Source organism: Phascolarctos cinereus, unplaced genomic scaffold (assembly GCF_003287225.1).
Source record: "Phascolarctos cinereus isolate Bilbo 61053 unplaced genomic scaffold, phaCin_HiC Scaffold_2;HRSCAF=192, whole genome shotgun sequence".
NCBI classification, from domain to species: Eukaryota; Metazoa; Chordata; class Mammalia; order Diprotodontia; family Phascolarctidae; genus Phascolarctos; species Phascolarctos cinereus.
The window spans coordinates 184,002,102-184,013,174 of NW_027555625.1; the positions used below are offsets into that span (position 1 = coordinate 184,002,102).

At 36.5% G+C, this 11,073-nt stretch overlaps 1 protein-coding gene across 4 annotated transcripts in view; it reads right to left on the reverse strand.

Annotated features, from left to right (window-relative positions):
• The window catches only part of ARHGEF10 (Rho guanine nucleotide exchange factor 10), a 213,484-nt gene extending 202,902 nt beyond the window's left edge, over window positions 1–10,582 (reverse strand). For 2 of the 4 annotated variants that reach the window (XM_020973007.2, XM_020973005.2), the window contains exon 1: window positions 10,044–10,580. The gene's annotated coding sequence lies outside the window, so the exon portion shown is untranslated. Of the gene's footprint in view, window positions 1–10,043 lie in introns of all 4 variants that reach the window. The other 2 variants (XM_078149742.1, XM_020973004.2) reach the window with 2 other exon arrangements.
• Between the last annotated feature and the right edge of the window lie 491 nt (window positions 10,583–11,073).

Below are 11,073 nucleotides of genomic sequence, written 5' to 3' on the forward strand. Positions count from 1 at the left end.
AAGTATGTATAGAATGATTTTACATATATATATACATATTTGTGACTAATAGTAGCCACCTGGGAGAAGAGAAAAAAAGGAAAAAAAGAAAGTTACATAACTTTGTTATATTATTTAAAAGAAATAGCAAGTTATACATAATAGATTTGCAGTTTCAAGTGCAGTCATCTTTTTTTTTCTATTCTACTGCCATGGAAATGCTTGTTTTGTTTCTTAAATTCAGAATAAATAAATTTTTTAAAAAAGAATAAAATAACTACAGAGATTATCTATATCTAAAGATACTAATATTTATCCATTTTCCATGGTTCAAGATCTGTACCTGTGAGCTCATGAAGTCACTGAAATATAATCTTAATCCTTGCTGTAACAACCTAGGATTAACCTACCAAAATCATCTTCATTAATTAATTAAAAATACAGCACCATGTATAACTGTTCATTTAATCATCAAATAAAATGATTGTCAAAACACCATTCAAGTAGCTGGTAAGTGACAGAAAATGGGCTGCCTCAGGAATTAGGGAGTTCCCCCCTTTGCTGCAGGTCTACCAGTGATGTCTGGATCATTACTTGTCAAGAATGTTGGAGAATGTAGCAAGGTATGATTTGGACTAAATGGTCTATGAGGTCTTTTCTAAACCTAACATTCTGTGGTCTCCATCATAAATTATAATAATACCAGAAAAGTATTAGTCTACCCTTTGTTTCATTTTTTCTGCAAATTCTTTATCTTAACTATATTTTTAATTCATAAAGTAGGATATTTGCTTTTTGCTCAACCTAAAACCTAACTACTTGCTTTCCCAATTTAGTACCAAATGAAAAAAGCATACACCCTGCTACTCAGACTGATATTTTGGAGAAAGGAATCTTTAGTCCCCCATTCCTTTATAAGAAATATTTCTTCTGATCTGATTCACTGATTGCCTATGCAAATGACATTAAGCTTTAGCCTTTTTAATAGTGCAGTCAATATGCTGCACATGAATCCATGATCTGCAATAATGCATTACTTCCCATATGGCTCAAATATTTGAGAAAATGAAATCAATTTTTATGTAGCATTTGCAAGACGGCCGATCAGGGTAAGGCTCTTCCTGTGGTCATAGAAGAGAAAAAAAACGAACTGAACCACACATAGCTACAACTCAGAGTGTTGACGTCATTTGCATCAATACAACTAACTTAAACATAATGGATGTTTAATAGAGGACCCTGAAATAAATGTTTAGCACAGTGCCTGGAGCTTAATAAATACTTATTGATTAATTGATACAAGACGTACAAAACTGGAAAAAAATAAGTCTGTCCTCAAAGAGATTATGATCTGGGGGTGGATGGGGAGAGGGAGGAAATAAAACGTACACACAAATCAGTATAATATATGGTAGGGAGACAGGAGAATTACATGCAAAACTCTCTAGGAAAATTTAATGAGAGAGATCACTTCCAGCTCAGAGGAGGGAATGGCACCTGAACCTGGCCTGGAAGAAAGAAGATTTTAAGAAATAAATATGAGAAGAGAGTATGTTCCTAGTGTGAAGGATGACCTTCAAATAGATAGAGTGACTTTATCCAACAGGACCATTCAGGTATAGAAACATCATACACACACACACACACACACACACATACACACATACACATACACACACACACAGACACACACACAGATACATATACATACATACAGTATACTATCAAAAAGACATTTGGATTTCAAAGTTCTTTCAATGATATGCAAATCCTTCTTTTTACAACAGCATGCTATAAGATAATAAAGTTTAGCATGCCACCTACAGATGCAATTATTACTAACTATGGAATTTCACATAGGACCAAGTCACTTAAAAACCCTGTTTATCAAAACAGGAAATCATTGAATACATAAATGTTAAATTACTTTTTTGAGTGATTTGAAATTTCCCAACTAAATACTACATTGTGATTTGAGGCCAGTAAATACATTTTTACTTTTGGTTATTATTATAGGGATATCTATCATGAAGGATGATAACTAAGAAAACAAATAAGAATACTTAGACTATCTTTATGTTAACAATTTTCTTTTGATAATTCAAACCAGTGGAGGGGAGCCACAAGATGGTGCTAAGATAATTCTACTGACTTATAATGTGTTGCTGATATTTATATTTGAATGTGGATGTTCACAGGGCTTCATAATATAAGTAATCAAATCATATGAAATATCTGACTTAAAAGCAACTAGAAAATAGTCTGGCTGCCTCTATACTGTCTGTTTGCAACCTGTTTACTACTCAGGATAAACAGCATTATCTCCCAGACAAACACAAAACACCTCTATGAAGCGTTTCCCTTTTCAGGCAAAGTCCTTCCTTAGAACTGAGTAATTATATATTTGGATTTGAAAGGGCTTCCCTGCAGGACTGAAGGGTAACTACTGAGAATATGGTCCCAGGAGGAAGGCAATTAAGAAAAACAGACACTAACTCTCAGAGCACTAGTTCTGGAGTAGAAGGACCTTGGGTCAAATCTCTCCTCTGAAAATTACAAGCTGTATAACTTTGGACAACATATTTAATTTTGCTGAGCCTCAGTACCTTCATCAATAAGATGAGAAAATAGACTAGTTGGCCTCTGTGGACCTTTCCAACCCTAGGTCTCTGGTTCCATATTTCTCATATGCACTTTGATGCAAAAAACACAGCCGACTGTACATTTTGCTTCCAAAATGTTAAATACACTATTAAAGAACTAACATCTTCCATATGACTTTGCTCAGAACTTGGTGATTTTTCTACTCTATCTCCCCACCATTACCAAAAGAGAGAAAATGGAACTTTTAAAAAGTTATATTAGTATAGCAATGTAGAATTAAAATAAAAAGACAGGAAGTCCATCTTTTTTCTCAAGGGTGAATATTAAAAGATCACACGCATTTTTTGCCTACAAAATTAGGGTTTTTAGGAGCTTCCAGGATAAAACTTCACAACACTGACCCCACCCATAGGAATGAGCAATAAAAAGCAACACCCAGTCAAATCAATCCAACATAACTTTAAGTCAAACTGCTTTTTCACTCAGATCTGATTTGGGGCCACCAATCCACATCTCAAATAGTATTTCCTTAAAGACTGGGAAATAACAAGGCTATTCTCAAAGGCCATACCAAAAACATGTCATTCTTTAGTTCACAACATACAAGAGCATGATTTTGAGCTGCAAGAGACATTAAACTTCATGTTGTTCAATTTCCTTATTTTACAGAGAAGAAAATAACATCCAAGACGTTAAATGATTTTCCCAAAGTCACAGATAGCAAATAACAAGAGTTGTGATTTGAACACAGGTCCAGTTTATACTACATAATGCTCTCAGAAAAGAAGTTTGTTGCACATGAAATGAACAACTTTTTTTTAAGTGCCTACTATGAAGAAAGAGTAATGTGCACATCAATAACTTTTAATTTTTTTGGGTCAGGACTATGATTTCATTAACATAATAATTGACATTGATATAATGCTTCAAGGTTTTCAAAACACTTCACATGTTATCTCACTTTACTATCACAACAACCCTGTGAGTTAATTGCTATTATTATCCCCATTTTATGGATGAGGAAATTGATAAAGGTAAAGTGATTTGCCCAAGAGGGAAACTGATTTTCCCATACAACTAATAAGTATCTGAGGCAGGAATTGACCTTAAAGTTCAGAGTTCCAGTCTAATACTCAGTACACTATATCTATTCTCTAGAAACAAACTCCTTCTACCAATACAGATCAGCATCTCTTTCCATAATACAGATTCTAATTTACCTTACAATTATTAAACCATGGTAATTAATAAGTTAAACTAAGACGAATGAGAGGTCAAAACTTAGCAGCATAACAGTTTCAAGAAGGAAGGAATTCAGCAATTCAAATCTATTCAACAAATATTTCCTGGAGAGCTACTACACACAAAACACTTGTACAAGGATCTGAAGATACAAAAATAAAAATAAAAAATCCTCTTCCTCCAGGAACTTTGAGGAACCAACATGTACACAGATAAGTAAATATAAAGTTCACAGAAAATAAATACAAAGTAATTTCAGGAAGGAGAAGGTACTAACAACTTGGGACAAAAGGAAAGGCCTATGGTGGCACCAAAGGTGGTTGCAAGGATTCTAGGGAATCTGAGCATGGGATGAGAGAGAGCATTCCAAGGATGGAGGACCACCTGTGCAAAGATGTGGAGGAGGGAGTGGAATGTCAGGAATGGGGATCAGCTAATGGGCCAGTTTGATTGAAAGGGAGGATGTCTAAAGGGGAGTAATATGAACAAAGACTCTGAAGACAGAAAAACATCAGATTGTGGGTTTGTTTAGACGTCAGGCTGAGAAGTCCATATTTTGCCCAGAAGCATTAGAGAGCCCTGAAGGGTTTGGATTAGGAGATTGACAAAGTCAGATCTGTGTTTTAGGAATATAGATTATGCAGCTGTGTGGAATAGAGAGAGAAAGAGGATAGACTAAGATGAGGAAGACTATTAAACAGATATAGCATTGGCAACAAGAAGAGGGAAGATCAGAAAAGGATTCATGGATCCTCTATTCTTACTACACGATTATAGTTTCCTATCAATCAATAAACAAGCAGTTATTAAGCACCTACTGTGTATCAGGCCCTGTACTAAGTGATAAGAATGAAAGATAAAAAGGAAACAGTCCATGGCCTCAAAGAGCTTACCTTTTATTGGGAGAAAAAACATGTACAGATGTGAGCAGATATAGAAGGTGTCCCAAAAGTATTAGTGCAGCTTTAATCATTATGCTTTAATAGCTTTAAAACTAAGTTTTGGTAGTCTAAAATTGAATGAGGACTTTTAGAGTATCATGTAGAATATAGTAAATAAGAGCAATTTTAAAATCAGTGTTCCATCAAAATCAATATCAAATCAAAAAGAACTGATTAAATAAATTTTCAACTCCAAAGACATCAGAAATGAACAAAAATAAAGACACTGATTCTAACAATCACCATTTCTATCTAGTTGTTTATTTCCTAGGTTCCTCTTCTTATCCTAAATCCCAGGAACTTCTTCCCTACCCCCAAAATGCCCTTTGTGTTCTTTGCCTACATAATGGGTGTAACATTAGGACTAGCCAATGAAAATCTGGGTCTCAGAGCATTGTTGGGGTGGAGGTATTCTCCTTATGAGCTCCATGTAGTCTATGAACAAATACTTTGTTTCTTCTGTACCTACTATATTTTGGGTTTTTTTCCTGATCTGTGATAAGGGAGTATTGGAGGAAAATGACCAAGCTTTGACCTTTTGAGTTTGGAAACATTAGAAGCCTAATGCATAAGAAGGATTCAACTCTGAGGAGCAAACTGCTTGATCCAGCCAGCACTGTACTGACCTAGCAGCTAAGACACTACATCCTGCAAGCAACACAGATTCATCAATCAGCTATACCTCACCCCAAAGTGAACAGAGGAACAGAATGAATGTTTGTGGCAGCCACTCTCTCCAGGAACACCAAAGGAGTGAAGAGAGACTTCTGTTTTTCTGGAGAGTGGAAGGAGGGATACATTGTACTTCTGTTTTTGCCTATCTTCTCAGTAAATATCTCTTTATAAAAGCTACTTGATATTTATTGGTTATCAATTTTATTAAGGAATTATCAATGATGCACTAATCACTGGTGATAGATGATATTGAAAGATACACACCAGGTGGAGGCTTTAACTGGTATCAGAAGAAGAACGCAACTGTCCTTCAAGGGTACCCTTAAAATCCTAAAGAAGAAATGTAACCAGTTGAGCTCTGGGGCTCCAATATAGTGGGCTAGGAGAATAAGTCTAGAATTCCACTACATAGGGTTTTTTTCATGAGGGCTTTACCAATGTAAAACAGCTGACAAAATGAAGAGACCAAAAAGCCCAGAAACTGCCTCTGTCAACAAATGCGTGATCCTCTTGCCAACTAACATCTCTCCTAGATATGGTTGCCAAAGACAGCAATAGTATGGAGTACAAACTCATTTGCCAAATATAGAGGAGGATGACAGAAGATTAGGAGAAATACAGCCTTACAAAACAGTAAAAAACAGTTTAAGGAAAAAACTTAATGTGAGACTCCTCCATGGCAAATCACCCTGAAGATATCCGTAGATGAAGCCTAAAAAACTTGACTAAATACGCAGCGAAGAAATCCATGCAGAAGAAAGCACAATTTTAAAGGCATCAAATGTCAATTTTTAAGATCTCAAAACAGAAGTTTGCAAAAGAAGAGATGGTACAATGATTAATTTAAAATGACCAATAAGACAACATCAAATATCAAATAATATATCTACTTTTTCATCTCCATAAAAGCTTTATGAGAATGACCTAGGCACGCATTAAGATTGTCCTTGGTGAAAAGATGGAGTTGAACAGGCAGGCTTCATAGATGCTTTTCTAGAACAGACCACATCTCACAGTCACAAAACTGACTGGGACATATAAAAAACATATCTCACTCTATAATTTGTTGATTAGAATGAAAAAAAATTGATTTAATGGAACAAACTTCAGCCTTGAAATCTTTTCTCAAAGAAGATATCTCCCAAGCATATGTTACATTCATGCAAGAGTCCATTGACATAATTTCCTCTCCTCCTACGTGTTTCAAAACCTTGCAATGTAGCTTCCAACATTATCTCTCAATTGAAACAAAATGATCTCTCCAAGGTTACCAGCAATCTCTTCATTCCTAAATCTGATAGTCTTTTCTAAATTCTCATCCTTCTTGTCATATCTGTAGCATTTTAACAATGTTACCTCAGCTTTTTTACTGGATAATTTCTCTTTCCTCAGCTTTGGTGATGCTGCTTTCTGATTTCCTATCCACCTTCCTAATCACCCCTCAGACACCTTTACTAGATCATCATTCATGTACTGCATCCTAACTATGGTTGTCCCCCAGACTCTATTCATCAGCTCCCTTCTGCTTTAAACAGGTAACTCCCATATCTTTCACATAGCTCAGTCAAGAAAGCTCCAGGGCTGGAGTAAATCAATCAATAAATATTTATTAGGCACCTACTATGTACTATGCTAACTGCTGGGGAAATAAAAAAAAAAAGGCGAAAGACAGTCTCTGCCCTCAAGTCTAGTGGCAGGAAGACCTGAATTCAAATTCAGTCTCAGATACTCACTAGCTGTGTAAACCCTGGGCAAGTCATTTAACTTCTGCCTCACTTTCTTCATCTATACAATGACACCTGCTCCCAGGGTTGTTGAGAAGACCAAAATAGACAAAAAAATGTAAAGCACTTAGCACAGCCTGGCATGTAGTAAGTAGGTACCATATAAATGTTAGCTATTACTAACACTATCATTACCTTTATTATTATCCATCCATATCCTCTCCTGAACTCCTGTCTCACATCATAAACTTGTAGGCTTCTCCAAATAGATGTCCTGTTACTAAATTCAATGTGTCCAAACTGAAATTCATTATCTTCCCACCTAAATTTACTCTTTCTCCAAACTCCTTTGTTTCCACTGAGGATGCCTCCATTCTTCTAGTCAATCAGATTCATAACCTCCAAGTTAATCACATCAAATCATACCAAGTCTTGTTGATTCTCCCTTCACACTATCTCTGTATAATCCATCTCCTTCTTTCAACTCAAAGAGCAACTACCCTAATTAAAGTCTTCATCTGTCCTGAACTTTTGCAATAGGCTCCAAATAGAATTCTTGGTTTCCAGTTTCTCCCTTCTTTAATTCATCTTCCACACAACTACCAAAATTATCTTCCAAAAGAACAAATATGACCATGTCACTATCCTATTCAAAATAATTCAGAGGCTTCTCATCAACTCTAGGAAAAAATATTACTTCCTCAGATTTACATATAAAGCCCTTCATAATCTTGGTCCAACCTTCTTTTCCAGGGTTAGCTCACATTATTCCCTTTCACAGCTAGCCAAACTGACCTTCTTTTCAGGAACTCTGCATTCTCTCTCCCACCTCAGTGACTTTTCACAGTATCTTTCCAATGCCTAGAATATACTCCTTCCTCACTTCTGTGGACCGTATCAGTAAAATGATGGAACCAATACAGTTTTGATGCATCTTAATGTATGTATGGTATATATTTATTCCTAATATTTTAACTTTGCTTTGTACAATCGAAAAAGTAGTATCATGCAAACAGGCACTTCATATTTTGATCACAATGGCAGTGCTTTTCCAGCAGTGGAATCCTATGGTTGCTTTACCAATAGTAAGTCACAAAATGATCATCACTGAATTTTCTTTTTCCTTCAGGTATTAAATCCAATAGAATCCAATAGAGCGTTTTTCTCCCATAAAGCAACTTACATAGGAATATCTAAAATATGAAACATCTGAAAATTTATTTTATTCTGAAATCTGAAAATCATCATGTAATCTCAAGGAGTTTCTTTTTATTTTAAATACAAAAACTTTGAGGAATTATTGGATTTCAAGATATGGAGACATACATTATCACTGTAGTAAAACTCAAAAGTTAAGTTCTAAAAGCTGACAATAGTTTTCTGTAACTTTTGTAATTTTTACTTTTCTACTGATTTTCATAAACTTTCATTTTAAAATAGCCACTCTAAATTTCTAATAGGGAAAAGTGAATTTAAATAAAATACAGTTGGAGTATCCCTGAATAAGCACATAGCTCTTATTAAAAAGTAATTACAGCATTCATTTTGTTTTTTAAAAAAATGCAACTGTGGGTCCAACTACAAAATATTGGAATATCACTAAATTATATTGTGAAAGTAGTCAAATAGAAGATCTTATTAAATAAAACCATGCAAACTCATTTCACTGTTCATCCTTAAAAAAACTATTTAGGGAAAACATTTTGTTATTTTTTTAAATAAAAAAAGAACGAGTAGTTTTACATTTTTTTGTTTTTAAATCCATTTCTTCCAAACCCTTTTGTGAACATTAGAGTGAAAGCTCACCTAAATATTTCTTACATAGAATCTAAAGTCCTCACAATTATTTAACTGTTACTTTATGACAACTGAAGAAAATAATAAAATCAGATTGTGTATTACTCTGGTAAATAATATTAAATAGGAAATTTTGCCTCACACTAAAAAATAATCAGTTACTGAAAATGACATTAAATTTTTGGATATGTTTTGCTTTTTTCCTTCAAAATGTGGAGGGAAAAAGTCTGCCAATGACACATTTATTAATCATGATTTTACATTAGCTGGTAAGCACCCTAAAGAGGGGATGATTATGGTTGTCTGATGGGGGGGGAAAGGAGGCACCTGTTAGCCAATCAGATCACAGACACCTCCAGTTCCTTAGCACTGATGGATTCTGAGGTGTGAAGTAAGGGCAAAAATACTTTTTCTCAATAAAAAAGTAAACATCGATTATCTTTCCTCCAGAAGCGGACCAAATTATTTTGTAGGAAAAATATACACCCCTGTTGCCAATATAGCCTTACCTTCTCCCTTGCTATGCAACTTAAGAGATACACAGCTTTAAATGACATACTAAAAATACTACTTGATAAGTAGTAATACACCCATAAACAGAAGAGATTTGCTAGGACACAATTCCCTGAAGGGAGCTGCGGTTGAGAACAATAGCAGAGTGCTGAGTTCCCAGTCTTAGTGTTTTGTAAGGGACTGAAGAACCCGGTCCTGAGAAGCACAATTCTGTGATCTAGCAATTTTGCTGATGTTGCCTGGGATGGTCAAACTAAGCTCGATGAGTACTGGGAGGGAAGGGAGGAATGCAAAAAAAAAAAAAAGAAAGAAAGAAAAAAAAAAAACCTCTCTTCCCCACCCCACCCAGTGAAATCAACATGATGGATACTGAGGTTTTTCCCCCAAAGGAAGAGGGAAAAAAAATGCATCTCCTCCCAACATATGCTGCCCAAAGTAAGTCGGACACGTCACTGAAGCTCTCCCCCCACCCCCACCCCCTATTGCGCTTTCTGCTAGGCAAGGAAATTCCAACTGTTAAGATGCCTCAGGGAGGGAGACCCAGCTTGGTAAGAGTGGCAGCACTCACCATCAGCGATCGTATCCCGCTGCACAAATGCCGCCAGTTTCTTGGGATAATGACTTCTGCCAGCCACGGTTCCCCCTCTGGCTTCTGTCCTCCTTCACTCCTGCACCGCTGTGATTGCTTTAGCCTCAGTTATCTGCTGTGCCTGGAGTGTGTGTGTTGAGTGTGTATTCTATGTCTCATTAGCCCAGCTAGTATTTCTTACAACAGAGATCAACCGAGCCTACTGAGCAGCATTTCTTTTCTTTTCTTTTCTTTTCTTTTTTCCTTTTTTTTCCCCCCTTACTTGAGAACTCTGTGATTGGCGGGCCCAGGGAGCCTCGCCGAGAAGTTATTGGTCGCTCTTTCTGCCTATTTCCTTGCAGCTGGCTGGAAAGGGTAGGTCACTGGGCTGGGGAGCCAGTTCTCTCGCCTCCCCCTCCACCCATACACATCGACCACATTCCTGAAGGGCCATGTGATCCACCTCATTGACTCCTTTTTGCACAGCTGTGGGAGGAAGAAGCCGGCTAGCTACGGTTCCACCTTCCCCCTGCAGAGCCCCTAGATGTGACCTGGCTTCCCCACGTCATAAGTTTTAGTCCGGGTGATCGATAACTTAAGGTTGGGAGCATCTGGCTGTTGTTCTTTCCCGAGGTGGACTGCTGACTACCTCATTGGCTTAATAATGAAGTCTTCCCCACTGGAAACTGCAGTGATCCACAGAACCTGGCAAGGACCCAGGCATTTGGAAAGCGGGACAGTGACCTCACACAGATTTTGGAGTTAATTCTAAAACAAACAAAAAGGGATTTAAGTTTGCTGAATCCCTTTCCCTGGTCTCCCAGGCAAACTCATCGAGTGGCCTTATTTGCTACTGTTATTATCATTATAACTATTATTATTATTACAAGTAATATAAAATTTTAAAAATCATAGATTTAGAGCTATAAAGGGTCTTATGGGTGAACTTATCCAACCTCACTTTAAAGGAAATTGAGGCTGAGATAGCTTACCTATCTCATCTCCTTACTTAAAATCAGGGTTCTGTAAT